The sequence below is a fragment of the Amblyomma americanum genome, chromosome 1 (assembly GCF_052857255.1).
Source record: "Amblyomma americanum isolate KBUSLIRL-KWMA chromosome 1, ASM5285725v1, whole genome shotgun sequence".
NCBI classification, from domain to species: Eukaryota; Metazoa; Arthropoda; class Arachnida; order Ixodida; family Ixodidae; genus Amblyomma; species Amblyomma americanum.
Genome location: NC_135497.1, coordinates 41,172,780 through 41,188,347, shown reverse-complemented (window position 1 = coordinate 41,188,347; position 15,568 = coordinate 41,172,780). Strand labels below are relative to the sequence as shown.

The 15,568-nt window shown below is 49.7% G+C and overlaps 1 long non-coding RNA gene across 1 annotated transcript; it reads left to right on the top strand.

The window, feature by feature from the left end:
• The first annotated feature begins 8,548 nt into the window (after positions 1–8,548).
• On the top strand, positions 8,549–12,647 carry LOC144132263 (uncharacterized). Its single transcript, XR_013314740.1, has 3 exons — positions 8,549–8,614; positions 9,529–9,708; positions 12,375–12,647. It is a non-coding gene; the product is annotated as an uncharacterized LOC144132263 (long non-coding RNA).
• The last annotated feature ends 2,921 nt before the right edge of the window (positions 12,648–15,568 follow it).

The following is a 15,568-nucleotide window of genomic DNA, read 5'->3' as shown; positions in this document are numbered from 1 at the left end:
ACCTCACACTTGAAACGTTTCTTTTCGATTGTGTTTCTACGTATATGCTGTTTGGTAGTATGCAGTTAATTATCTGTAAGCTTATGCTACTCATCCGGTCATTGCAACCTAAGTTTTCTTCGTATCTGTGGTCTGAAATGCCACGTGTTATATACGGTGTTTCGAAGAGCAGCTCATATATCCTGTCCATTCGAGTCCTTTCATGAAGTTATCCTTTCTTAAAGTAGGCGAGATGGTGCCCCTCGAGGCTATCGACTGCACTTCGTGTTCACGCAGTTGTAGTTCAACTGTGCCGAGTTTTATGTAGATGCTTGAAAATCTTTTGTGGTTCCCCCCGGTGGTGCACACGGCCCATATGAAGTAAAACGTGGACGACAAATACCAATAGAAGCATTTTCATAGCTTACATGAAGACCATTGACATTACACCGGCTGTTGAAGGCGCGAGGCAGTGCCAAGAAAGTTTTACTTTCTCTGCCTTTGCGCCATTGATCTTTACTGACCAACATTCAGAGAAGATGGCTGGAAGGACATTTAACGTATCGGAGCAACACTTGATAAAAAAATACGCCAGCCTTCTTCGATAGCTCGGCCTGGTACACAGCTTCTCGGCAGTGAAATGTTTGAGAAAATTATTTTTTGATCCCATCTTGGGCAGAGCAAGCACTCGTTACCCACGGCCAAGCTGCCTTTGCGCCATCAAAATCGAACTCTCGCCAAACAAAAAACAACATCTTGCTCCACCCCAACCAAAGACCAAACAGCTAAGAAGTGCCAGTCTTGGAGCATGGCGGGCACAGTGTCCTGTTCATCGCATACAGAGAGAACCACGGCAGCGGTGGCTCACTCCACGTCTCAAAAAGGAGGTACTGGTGCCAAATCGCGGCTGCACTGAACCAAGGTGATACGCGGTCCCTCACCATACCTCGCCAAGCGGTCTGGTCGACCCTTTCCCCTGCGACGTGTGGTCCGTCAGAAACCCGCCGCCGGACACTTCCTTGTTTTGCGGTTATATTATTCCTTTACGCACAGCGTAAAATGAATGTAAGTATCCTTTGCCAACCCGCCTTCCCGTTCATTAACCTGAAGGAAGCCAGCAAAAGTTGCGTAACTAACATCACTTCAGCACCCTCGTCACATCTGGAATGTCCTCGAACGTGGATCCATCGATTGGCCACCAATGATAGCTTCGAGGAACTAGTGACGCAAGACTATCGGAAATTGAATATCGATAATACCGATAGTTTTTAATACCGGAATGAATTTATGCGCCACATTCACACCTCCCTGGTCACCAAATTTTGGTCCGTCCACAGCACCGGAAAGCTCGCGGAAATAAAATATTGTCTTCAGTATTGTTCGAACCCACGCCCTTAGGTGCTAGGCTGACGCACAAACCACTCGGCCACTGCCGCAGGGCTGCATTTGATATTTCTGTACGGTATTTCTGTCTACTTCATAAGGAACTGGTGACGGATGTTTCACAAACGGTCACTCGTCTTAAGTGAAGAATACAAAGCAGGCGACGCAATCACCATCCAGAAACTCAAGCAGACGGCGTTGTCGATATCCCACCCAATCTGCTGAGTTTCTGGACAACACCGTGGCATGAAGGAGCATGACCTATGTCGTCTCATTCATGCCTTCATCCTCAGCCGCTTTCTATTCACGCTCCCCTACCTGAAACTACAGGCCACAGGAATCTGCACCCTGGATGCCATGATCCAAACAGCATTTAAGAGAGCAACTACACCTACCCCTAAATACCTCAACCGAAAAACTTCTCCAGCTAGGCCTACACAACACGATAGAGTGAGCTTATCGAGGCCCACCGACAGACACAATACATGCGTCTCGCGAGAACCATTACCTGCAAACACATCCTACACACCATCGGCATCAGGAAGCCAGCCACGGATCCCACACAGCTCCCGGTCCTCCACCACATTCACCGCGAACTACTTATTAAACCTCTCCCTAAAAACATGCACCCCACCAACCACGAACCCCGCCGCAGAGGTCGCGTACGGGCGCTCCACAAAAACTATGGCATGTAATCGGATGCCGTTTGGGTGGATGCCGCATGCACAGGCGAGGACGCGGTTGTAGCCATCCCGAACCCCTCCCTACAACCGATTGCTGCCCTTCACATATCCCCCATTGCCACTTCGGAGGAGGCTGAAGAGGCTGCTATTGCCCTAGCCATCACGCGCACGGAGGCCCGGTATATACTATCAGACTCTAAAACTGCCATACTAAATTTCGCCCGCGGGAGAGTTCACAACCCTGCATTTCGCATATTGAACTCCCTCGCCGCACACCCGCCCCGCCACATGTAGCTCATATGGGTGCCTGCCCACTCCAGGAATCCCGGAAACGACGCTGCCAACACTTTAGCCCGAGGTTCTCTCAATCGGGCACCGGCGGCCTCCGATCTGGGGTTCTCACGGGAGCGCATGCATTCCTTCAGGGAACTGACGCAGGCCTGCAAAGCGGAGCGTCGGCTGTACCTCCCACCCCATCCCTCCCTCGGCAATTATCATCAGATACTTTGGAGGCGGCTCCAAACACGCACCTTACCTTCCCCTTATATATGCTCGCGCTATCACCAAGTCCACGCATACCCCTCCTGTACCCTCTGCCACCATCCCAAACCCAGTCTCGATCATATCCTTTTCCTCTGCCTGGCGGATCCTCCCCCGCGGGGCCTGGAGCACCTTACCACTTGGGAGGCTTGGGAGACCCTACTGCATTCCGAGGACCCGGCCAAGCAAGCCATCGCCACAGGCCGGGCTGCCAGCGTCATGAGCCTCCGGGACATGAACGTTTTAGTGCAGTGGGAACGTGCGGGGGCCCAAAGACCTGTGCGTCCTAAACTCCCGTGTATGTAATAAAGTTTACACCACCACCACTACCCTTGAGAATTCAAAAATAATTAGAGTCAAAGGGTTTGCTTGCAAATCCCAGGACACCCCGATCAACGTCCTACTTCACGGCACCCAGGTCAAGGAAACCCCTCTAGTCCGCATACTATGTCTCTGGATACAAAGCGACCGCAATGCCACACACACCTACAAGCTCCTGTCCCACATCACCCAGAAATTCGCCCGAGTGATACGCCGGGTGGCTAGGAACAGAAAGGGCATGCGAGAAGACGCAATAAGATTGATGCAGGCGCTTGTCCTCAGCCGCATCTTTTACGGTCTTCCGTATCACACAATTCTCAGACAAGAGTTTAAGAAAGCGGACGCGTTGATCCGTACGGCATACAAACACGCCTTTGGACTCCTCCTGTATGCGACCAACGCCAGACTCAAAGCACTGGGACTTCACAACACCTTCGACGAAATCAGACTCTCTCCTCCTCGCACAACGAGAGCGACTCCTTCGCACGGAAACCGGCAGGCAGATACTGTGTAGAATCAGCTTCCCGGCCGATCTCCAAGTCATCGTGTCGATGGAAAATCTTTCACCTAAATGCCGCAATAGGGTTCATGTCAATCCATTGCCCAAGAACATGTCACGCTCGCAAAACAAGGGCCGACGCAACGCTGGGATCGACTACCTAAAGCGCACAGCCGCCCGCACCTCCAAGACTCTATGTGTAGACGCCGCCATACACAGAGACGCAACGCGCGCCACGGCAGTGGTGGTGGACTCGACATTCCAAGAAGTGGCCAGCGTTTACCTCAGGCATTGCAAGGTCACCGAAGCTGAAACGGCTGCGATAGTGCCCGCCGTCCAGTACAGAGACACCCACGACAAAGAAGTACAGGTTGTGTCGGACTCCCAGGCGGCATGTCGACTTCTCGCAGGAAGAATCCCTAAAAAGATATCCAGATTTGCAACAACCTCCCCTGTACACAATTCCGAACTCCAACACGAAATCACGTGGGCTCCGGGGCACTCGGGGCTCGAGGGAAACGAGATCGCGGACCTGTCAGCTCGGGGGCACACCAACCGAGCGACAGACACCCCCGACCCGGACACCGCACCCTAAATCTCCACTGCATACAGTGCACAGCTCCAATACTTTAGGATGCTTCGCTAGCAATACCCCCCACCGCATAAAAGGCTAAATGCTCAGGAGGCGCGCGAATGGACAACTCCAGACCGACATCTTTCCTAACCCTTATAAGTAGCACATTATTTTCCCGGGCCGTTAAAGAGGCCCTTGGCCGTGGTGCGAAGAACGTCCCACAACATACCACATTACAAGTGGATGCGTCGGACCAAAACCACTACAACTAAAATTCCCTAGAACGAAGGAGCAGTGGGAGGCCACCCTGCTCAGCTCGGACCTTGCCATTCAGCAAAAGCTGATCAAGCAAGCCCGGGCGGCAGCGACAGCCACTGGGGTCCTGAAATGAGGACACCACCCGTTCTGCAACCTTTCATGATTTTCTTTTATTTTTGTCAATAAATGTTTCAACAACAACCCAGTTCTTTCTACTGCACCGATACTCCTGGCTGGCAGAAGTGATAACCGAGAAACGTTTCCTCCTGTTTACAACCTTAGCAGACTAGATGCCGAGCCGCCGAGCCACAGCCAGCGTCTGCAACTCAAGTCGCCAGATCTTATTGCACTCTTTTATGGCATAAGAAGTTTTCGGAGCATACAACGCCTGGTCACAGAGCATCTCCAAGCCGAGCGCCACAACACAGGCTTCCTGTCGGCAAAAGTATACAAAACCAAAAAGCACGCATTTCAAGAAGTATAAACGCAGCTAACTGTTCTCCAGTTTGTTTTGGCGCGCTAGAAATTCTATGCTATTTAGCTACCCCACAATAAATATGATGCTTGCACTGCACGCCTGATTTTACAAATTTTACAATGATAATACAGCTCTTGAAAAATCAGTCGCATGCTAACACAACTAAGGTTCTAGCAGCGATGCGAAATTATAACATGTTTTAACTTTTAAAACGAGTACAAACTTACCTTTCCTTTACTTTATTGATCCATCTTTGTCGACGTTCCCGTAGCACTTCTTGATGTCATCCGGGAGTTTACGCCATGTATCGTCCGAGAAGTATGCAGGCTTCCAGCGATACCATTCTTCGGTGGCCATTTCTGCCATCAAAATCAATAGAAAAGGAAGGGCATTGATAAATGTTTCACAAGAGATTAGGTATTTTCTAACATTACAAATTAAAATGCGCCGAATGCGGCCCTAATAATAACCCGCGCCAATGCTTCCTGGCAGCTACAGCTTCTCAGTCAACACTGAAGCGACGCTGCTGCAGTGAAGCAGGGTAGACTGCGAGCGGGAGTCTCTATTGAATATCGAAGCAAATGTAGCATTGCTCGTCTTGAACACTCCTGTGCACATATATCGGTATGCACGACCCAATGCTTTAAAGGACACGAGCTCTCATGACACTTCCCGCAACGAAGACGACAGCAGCATGGTAAGGGTTTCTCTGAGGAGAAGAGGTTACGAGCGGAGGCAAGCCGTTTAAATCGCGGGCACCTGTGTCAACCCTGTGATCGTTTGACGAAAAAAAAGTATTGTAAATTGGAGCGCCACAATATCTGGGAAACTCAAAAACCATGCACACCTTAGGACATATGTCATGGTAACGCTTGCACTAGTCATTTTCAAGTGGCTGCGGTCGAGACACAAAAATGTGGAGCGTAAATGGCGTCAATTGGATCTAGCTTCAATGATGTAAATTTCAGAGATAAAGTATACCCTCTGTGCACTGTTTACAGCTAAGTAAGCTCTCTTTTCACGCATGAAGTGTGGATTGTGATAAATCAATAGGCCTCGTGGAAAGAATAGGAATTCTAGACCTCATCTTCTTAAATTTCGGACTTACACATACGCTACAAAAGCTCCTGTACCCCATGTGCTCTAAAATTTGAACAAAGACTGTACCGTTATCGGCGCCACATCGGCACCATTACCCCTCCGCCGCTTGCACGCGCCCGCGCCGGTTTCTGCTGCAATTTGCCGTTTAGATTAAATACTGTTCAAACCTAGCGTTCGCCTTATTCGGCTCGAGCGCTCATGCTTTAGCCCCGCCTAAAGGAACCAAGTGTAGTCTCTTGCATACCTAATGCGTGGTGCATGTCCGCAACATTCCTCATAAGCTCGGGCCAAACACAACCAAGGGAGGAGATATGGAGAGGAGTAGAGAAACAAGTGTCCCGCCTTTGCCACACGCCGCGAGCTACCGGGAGCACCTTTTCCGGGAAGCAGACGGAGCGATGATGTGGATGATTACAATGGTTATTATTGTCAGTAAATATCATGAAGATAACAGTACTGGTGGATCATGAGGACGTGTACTGACAGATGAGTACTTGTGCAAAGGGGCTCAGAATGCGATTTCGCAGCGATAGCATTTAGTGCCAATTCTCTCGTTTCGTGGCATGTAGAAGTGCCCTCATAGCAAGGCACATGAAATCATTTAAAAAGCGGCAATATAGTTAGAGGCGCGACAGGCGACTTCAGGTTCGATATAAAGGCAAGCTTTAACTGCGCACCGTCTAATGTTATCGACATGTTCCGATGCTCCTCTTCTTCGAAACAATACATCGGGTGAACCGGGCAATCAATGAGCGCCAGACTAAATGTCATCGAGCTGACAGCAAGCAGCCTACAGTAGAGTATCTGTTACTGGTCCAATTGGACTTATTTTTGGAAATGTGGCGGAGAGTTTGAAGGATGCTTCACTCCCGCCATCGGTGGGTACCGGTATTGCAATACCTCCGGGATCGGCCTTGTCTTTAGCGCGTCTTTACTATCCTGCCTTTCTATCCCATCTTTCAACTCTCCTACTATCTGCACGTGGTAGCGATTGTGTCTCGGCTAGAGCCAGTGAGCAGGCCTGTGCACTTTCCTTTTCTTCCTTCTTGGCAACAACCGACAGACAGACAGACAGACAGACAGACAGACAGACAGACAGACAGACAGACAGACAGACAGACAGACAGACAGACAGACAGACAGACAGACAGACAGACAGACAGACAGACAGACAGACAGACAGACAGACAGACAGACAGGCAGACAGACAGACAGACAGACAGACAGACAGACAGACAGACAGACAGACAGACAGACAGACAGGAGCCTACAGAAGGCAAAGGCGGAACAATTTATTCCTCATCATCATCATCAGCTTGACTACACCCACTGTAGGGCAAAACATCTCCCATGAATCTCCAATTAACCCTGCCCTTTGCCAGCTGCATCCACCCTTTGCCTGAAAAATTCTTAAACACGTCCGCCCACCTAACCTTCTGTCGCCTCCTGCTACATTTACTTTCTCTTCGAATCCATACCGTTACCCTTAAGGACCGGCAGTTACCTTGCCTGCACCTCGACGCAAAAGAAGCGATAAAGGAGGGACTGACAGAAGAAAGGAAGCGAGAGGTGCCGCAGTAAAGGGCTCCGGAATTATTACGACCACCTGGGGATTTTCAACGTGAAAGGAGGGGCTAACAGAGGAAAAGAAGGAAAAGGTGTCGTAGTGGATTGCTCCGGAATATTTTCGACCACCTGAGATCTTTAACGCGCACTGACATCACGCTTGCCTCACCGCTATGGCTCAGTGGTTAGGGCGCTTGGCTACTGATCCGGAGTTCCCAGGTACGATCCCGACCGCGACGGCCGCGTTTCGATGGAGGCGAGACGCAAAGGCGCCCGTTTGCTTTGCTGTGCGATTTCGGTGCACGTTAATGATCCCCAGGTGGGCGAAATTATTTCAGAGCCCTCCACTACGGCACCTCTTTCTTTCTTCTTTCACTCCCTCCTTTATTCCTTCCCTTACAGTGCGGTTCAGGTGCCCGCCCATATGTGAGACAAGTACTGCACCATTTCCTTTCCCCAATTGGTTTTTGGAGAAATTAAATGGCGCAATATCTGTCTCATATATCGGCGGACAACTGAACAGCGGGTAAAGGAGGGAGTAGAAGAAGAAAGGAAGAAAGAGATGCCGTAGTGGAGGGCTCCGGAATAATTTTGACCACCTGGGCATCTTTAACGTGCGCTGACATAGCGCAGCACACGGGCGCCTTAGCGCTTTACCTCCATAAAAACGCAGCCGCCACGGTAGGGTTCGAACCCGGGAACTGCGGATCAGTAGCCGAGCTCCTAACCACTGAGCCACCGCGGCAGGTCTTTCCCCAAAAAACAAATTCATTTTTTGAGCGTTTCGCTTCCATCTAAACGCGGCCGCGGGGATCGGGTTCAAACACAGGTAAATTTTCACTTCCATATGAGTTTATTCGTGTTTAGAGTGTGGCAGAGATAGTGGCCCAGTTGGAGCCAATCGACTTGCAGCCGGTATAGGCAGCTAGAGGAAGAAGAGCACCTTTCGCGGAATTAATGTTCGAGACATATCTCAGTCCCGAAGAAAAATTCAGCGCGCAGTGCTCGGCCGCACATAAAGCCTGTTGTGGTCATATGAAGGAAAGAAAGAGCACGGGTCTGTCGACAGGTTTTAACTGGGGCACTGCACTGCTACAATAATGCGGTCGAGCAGCCGGCAAGAAATCGAAGCAGCCACTGTGCAATACAGTCTAAGCGCCATAGGCATCTCTGGGAGTCCAATGTGGCCCAACCATACTGCAGTGCCAGAATCACCACAGGCGAAAGACAGGGTAGGTTTCAACTGTTTTTTGTTCGCGTTAGATACTGTCCAAGCGACTCGAATGGATTAGTCGAGGAACAAATTTTGTTTTAGCTCTTGATGCCTTATTTCCGTTTTTATACGGGTTATTAGTGCGTTACTGCAAGCGAAAATGGCGACCGATGTCTGTCTGTAGAGAAAGTGGCAGGTGGCCCACCCGCCACATCGCTCAGCCCAGAAAATCTGCAGAAGCCCAGGTTTTCACGTTTGCACCAACGCACTTCCCGCCCCTGTGGTTCAGTGGATACAGCGCCCGGCTAATGAGCCGGATTTTCCGGGTTCGAACCAGACTGCGGCAGCCGCGTTCCGATGGAGGCGAGACGCAAAGGCGCCCGTGTGCTGTGCGATTTCGGTGCACGTTACAGATGCTCAGGTGGTCGTAATTATTCCGGAGCCCTCCACTACGGCACCTCTTTCTTCCTTTCTTCTTTCACTCCTACTTTTATCCCATCCCTTACGGCGCGGTTCCGGGGTCCACCGAGATATGCGAGACATTTACTGCGCCATTCCTTTTACTTAAAGACCAATTTTTAATTTTACTCCGCCGCGATGGCTCAGTGGTTAGGTCACTCGGCTACTGAACCGGAGTTGCCGGGTTTGACCCCGACCGCGGCGGCTGCGTTTTTATGGAGGCAAAACGCTAAGGCGCCCGTGTGCTGTGCGATGTCAGTGCGCGCTAAAGATCCCCAGGTGGCCGAAATTATTCCGGAGCCCTCCACTACGGCACCTCTTCCTTTCATCTTTCACTCCCTTCTTTATCTCTTAACTTACGGCGCGATTCAGGTGTCCAAAGATATATGAGACAGATACCGCCTCATTTCCTTTCCCAAAACACCCATTATTATTACCCACGCACTGATCCAACGCAGCATGCATGACGCGCAGGTGGAGGCGTGCGAGGCGTTCCTCGGCGAGCTACGCTTCCTGCAGCGCGTAGCCGTGGCACTGTTCAGCTACGCCTACAGGCTACGCAACAGAGGGCGCTACGAGCAGTGAGCCAGCGTCCGTGGACCCGCGCCTCCGGGACCGTTCACCGACGAGCGCGGGCTGCTCGTCTCTGTCGAGGTGCTTATGCCGTGTCTTTTCTACGCAGCGACCGATCCTGGTCATCGCCATGGCCACTAATCGCTTCTTCGCACATTTCACAATACCGCCGCCAACGGCACTGATCATCGATAGATATACAACTTAACCTCGTTATAACGAAGTGGTTCTTTATAGCCCATATTGACCGAGCTTTCAAGGAGAATCGCCAGTGCTTAATTATGCACAACTTTTCGTTATAAACCGTTTCGTCATAACAAGGTTCGACTGTCACTTTCTAAAATGGCCGTAGAGGATCTGTGTCCGGGAGGGTTTCGTTTCGTCCGGTGTATAATTCCGCTAAGATCCGTGCCCAACGGTAGTTTTCCTTGCACTGTCAATTCAAGGGCTGATCTAGCCTGCTTTATGGCAAAGTCACTTCTCTTCACTCTGTAGAGAGCGTAGGAGAGGCGAATATGTTAAAGCATTGTCGTTGCTAACGCAGCCATGCTTGCTTAGCCATATTTTCCGTACGTTTGGAATTACCGTAGTTAGCGTGCTTAACGTTGGCGCGCGGTGCTAAGCACTGTATTACCAGAAGCAACCGTAATACACGTGCTACCGTTACACACACTCACGACGCTTTTGCACAATGTCTATGGACACAAGATGCCCACTGACCACGTGCATGCGGTGCACGCGTGCGCAGATCTGCCTTGAATTCAGCTTCGGGCTGTAGGTGCCGCTGTACGACAAGGAGGCCGGCTGCACGATCGCCGTCAACTGGGACAAAGGACAGTGGATTGGCTACGGCAACAAGGCCACCATTCTTAAAAACGTCGGTGCGCGTATCCTAGCTCGCAATGTTTCTGATTTGCGAAGGGTCGCACTCAGTTAATGTACTGCTTGCCTGTAAAACATATCCGTGAAGCACGCCTTGAAAATCAGGGCGGCGCATGCATCAGCACATTCCGGCGTGGTGGTGTGCACTCACGTCACAGGTAGAGGCCGCCGTGCTTGAGACCACGTGTACAGCGAAAACCTACACACGTCTTCCCTTATCGTCACCTGCATTCTGTGACCTATACCCCGTGCTCTTTACCTGTGTCTTGTTATTGTAGCATTAGAAGTTCCGCAACGCAGAATTAGGGCCACAAATCTTTCGCGGACGTATGTTCGAGCAGCTGATGAGGAGTAGAATTGCACTCACGCATTGCTGACACTCTGATGCGACATCACACAACTGAAAGCGCAAGTGACTGTGCAGCGTTCACGGCTTGAAGGTACGTTTCTGAGTTAAATGAGCTTTAAAGTCCCAAATCTGTACTATCAGCAACGCAAAGAAGAAAACTGAGGTGACAACACAAATAAAACCAACATATTACCTCCTGAAGAGGAAATACAATAGAGGTTGATTAAGATTTCAACAAAAAGTCTTTGCACCTTCGAAATAAAAAACAGGAGCCAGTATTGAGCTTCACATGACTATCAGCTTCTCACAGTGCTGTTTGTGGCTCAGCTGTCTTGTTTGCATCTCATTTTTTGCTGCGAGGGACACTGCAGTGGAGGGCTCCATAAATTTAGGCACGCTGGGGTTCTTTAACGCGGCCCCAAGTCGCACAGCACACGGATTCGAGCGAGAGCTGTCCTTAAAGAGACCACCCAAAAAAATGGCGTCGTGCGCCGTCCACACCGTTCAGCACTGCGGAAGAGAGGCACACCACCTTCCGCGCTCGACGCGGCTGTCGAGACGCGCTTTGAAAGTTTGCGGGAGAGGAGAAACGGCGCGTTAAGAACCAGCACTTCAGAAGATAGGAGCGAGAAGGAGAGCTCTGTCGCCACTAGCCACTACACGGGACTGCAACAGACAGGACACATTTGCAATCATTACAGCGACTGCAGGGGTGTGCTGTTCGTAGCGGACGAACGGGTTTTAATATGACACGAGGTAACCGCACGGTTCTATCGACAGCGCATTGAAATAAGCTGTGGGGGTGTAAAAAACACTTCATGACAAATGAAGAAGTCATGCACACGCTAACTTGTACTAATTGCACACACCATTTAAAAAAATGCCGTTTTTGCTGAGCTGCGAAAATTTTGATACCTAATCATTATATGCTGTGACAATGCGAGAACATAAGAACCTCACTGTGAGGTGCTATTCACTACTTTGCACCTCCCAGCCGTAACATATGACAAGGTTTTTCCCACAGCGGCCACCTTGATTACTTTCTCTCCTCTCCCCTGGAAGAGGAGAGGATGATGCTCATTTCTGCACTGCCGTCGGCTAACAGTGGCAGGTCGCAGCTGCCTCTTCCATGTTCTTGGCAGGTGGCTTTAGCATATGCTAAGGTGCAACATTTTACCTTGCTGGTCGCAAGATGTGATACCACTGGTGAGTGCGGGGACATGGGACTCTTATGCTATCCATAAAAACGCTAAAAGCAGTGGTAGCTAAAATTTGCACATGATCAGTAAAACTACGCGGAAGCACCACATGCGCGAAATGCGGCTAACAGCGGCCAGAAAGTTAGTTTAGCGTTTCTCCCCTTCATTTAAATGCGGTCGACGCGGCCGGGATTCAAGATCACAACCTTCGGCTCAGCAGCCGAGGCCAAACTGTGTGAGCCGTCGGACGGGTACGCCTTCCGGGTTTATAGTGTTTACGCCTGCTAGGCAGTTAATGGTCGACGATTAACGCGCAGGTGCTGTTCGCCAAGCGAATGCGTATGGGCGGTATCTCTGTGGTGACCGTTGACATGGACGACTACAACGGCGACAGCGGCCAGCGCAATGTGCTGCTGGGACAGCTGCACAACGCGCTCAACGAACTGGACCGGCTCATCAAGAGGCTATCGGCGAACCACAGTCTGCCTGAGTCAGCGTCGTCGTCAACGACCACCGCGTCCCGCAGGACTGCTGCTACGGCGAGCACCTAGATGATTCCGGCTAGGCCTAGAGGGCGCATGACAATCGCTTGGTTCAGCGACCGCGAGACTGTGCGCAGGGATTCACTTGACTGCATATGGCCTCGCTTACTTCGTGGTTCCAGATTGAATGAATGCAACTTGGATGTAAAATATACGTTTTTCATTGAAGCCAAGATGCATGTCGGTCTTTGTAGTATGCTGGCATGTTTGAATGTATCAAGAGACGATTCATACAGCGAAAGCTGTCTGAGCAGATGAGCAAAGAGATTTTACACCCCGCACATTATAATAAAGAGGACTTTTCTGCACTGACGGCAGACGAGAAGGGTCTGCTAGCAGATGGGGGAAGGCTACCGGTCACTGCCTTTTATGCGCCCAAAATAGACAGTCGGTTGTGAGGCAGCTGTATTGGTGTACTCCAGACTGTTTTTGACCATGTGGGGTTTTGCAGTGTGCACAGATATATAGGAACACAGGTGCTTTTAACGTGATAGCTTTAAGAAGTTCATGTGGCAGAACATCCGACGTCGCCATCGGCCACAGTAAGCGAAAAATCCCCAGAGAAGAAACCTAGAAGGTGGGTGGACCAGCTAAGTCACGTCACCTTGTGGCGGCATCACAACGTGCCCACAGGACTGTGCGCAAACTGCCCACCGTGGCAGTTATATTAATGATTGGTCGAGAGAGGTTGCTGCGAAGAGCAACCTGGGTCGCACATGTCTCACCAGTGGCAGCATCGGCCCTCGTAGGTTAGTGGCGCATTGCGTAACCGCTGCACCACTGCGCCAGGAGTGATATGAGAACTCCCAGGGTTCTATGAATGCCAAGTACAGGACGCCAAGTTCCATAAATATGGGGCATTGACCCGGTACCTTGCGCATTATACCCTTAAGGCGAGGCTTGAGTACCCTCCCCCCAGTTTTTGAATTTATTTTTGCGTCATTGGAAATTTGGTTATTGCAGCTGGGATATAACTCTCAAACTCTGCCGCAGTGGTCAGATACTACGGCAACAAAAACCCATGATCATACATGGTAACCTTCAACAGGATTTACTATACTTGCAACAGAAGTTGCCATTGATACTCTGATGGCAGTATCATGTGCAGGTTGGTTTGCATCAGCCTTGTTACACCATGTTGCATTGCTTAGCATTTACGTCCACCACACAGGAATGTGCAGGAGCGCTATATGCACTGTTGACATGCGCAGGGCCCAAAGTAGACACTAGACCAAGCACCATGTTCGTGTTCCAAAATGAGATACTGTAAACAAATCATTATTTTCAAGCTTATTTCACAAATTCAGGTAAAGTCGCAATACCGGAATATTTCGCGAGTGCTAAATATTGGAAAGGATAAGAGACAAGCCTTTTAGTGCTGCTTTTTACCTCATTATTCACGGAAGCAATTTTTTGCAATGTGCTGTTTATGTGATTCGCGACAAAACGAGAAAATTAGGCCTTCACAGAAATTAAAGGTGCACTATAGAGGAATCTGAACTTGTTTTTTTACCGCGGGAACTCTATCAAAAAATCCCGGGCCTTGTTAGAAACCTATATCGGATTTAGCGTCCCGGCTCCCCTCCTTTTTTGAAGTGAACACGCTAGGTATGCGCAGTCAACCAATGCGTGGAGTGCCTTTGAGTGAGTCCAGTGGCAGCTCGCTTTCGCTTTTTTCTAGTTTTTTTATGTTTCTGTGAATAAACAGTTTTAGCCACACACAATATAGCCGCAAATTAGGACCACGGAAATAAAAATAGGCTTGGACTCTGATTTACGTATCACTCCGCCGATGGCAGCGAGGCAAGCCACCGCGGGACTCGCTGACGCGTTGGTTGACTCCTCCTCCCTACCGCGTTGAGTTAAAAAGAAAGGCGGGAGCCGGTACGTTTATTCCGATTTAATTAGGGTAATCAGCAGCACAGGACAATAAATCGAAGCTTCTAAGAATGCCCAGAACGTGTAGATAGAGTTCCCGCGGTAAAAAGATTAGTTCAGATTCCTCTTGAGTGCAACTTTTAAGTCGTTTTACAACGTAACAGAGGCGTATGGAGCAACTTGTCCCTAAATGTGCTAGGTAATCTCTGCTCTTTATGATGATACTCATGAAAAAAGCTTGAGTGTGTCCGCCCAATCTCTAAGCACAGACAAGAGCCAGAACGTTTGCAAAATATTTTTATTCCCAATGCATGGCGAATGACTGAACAGGCTCAAGCAATGACAGACTGTGGGAGATGCCCACGTGGGACAAACCATCCTCCGCTCCACCATTATCTTTGTTCAGCGCAGATTCATAACGGTCTCTTCAGGGAACAGCCAGACTCTTAACTGAACAAACCATCAACACCACTATAGCGAATAAGGGGCAAATATTTTACATAAGGAACGTATGTAGAGGACTATGTTTCATGACTAACAAAATTATCGGTGTGCTCATAAAGTGCATAAAACATCACAAACACAAAACGAAATGTTTGTTTGAAGCCCATTTAGGTCACGTTCATTTCAGTGGCATGCAGCATAAGAGCAAAGTTGTCGCCATAAGTGTATGTGGCATTCGTAGTTGCATTTGACAGCCATAAAGTATCGCATCAGTAGAAGCTTCATAGCTCACTCGTTAAAAAATCCTTGCAAGGCTGGAAAACTTCCTCACAACCAATTCTTTTCCTGTCCCCTAGTCCCAATCTTCCGTTACCACAGCTCGGACCCCTTGTCGGCTGAAGGCACTTCGAGCATGCGTGGAGAGTCCGTAAGTCTTGCTACCCGCTCTCCTTCAACCACATCCCCAATGATCCCTGGATATCCCTCCTGCTGCTCAATTTCTGTGCAATATGCTTCGGCATTTTTAGCGAACAGGTCGTTAGGCCGACTATCGCTCTCATACTAGCGCAGGTCGATTTCACTTCGTAGGCATGAATATTCTCCTTTAAAGCGCCTGCTTCCTTAGCTTTGCTCATAATAAAAGCTTT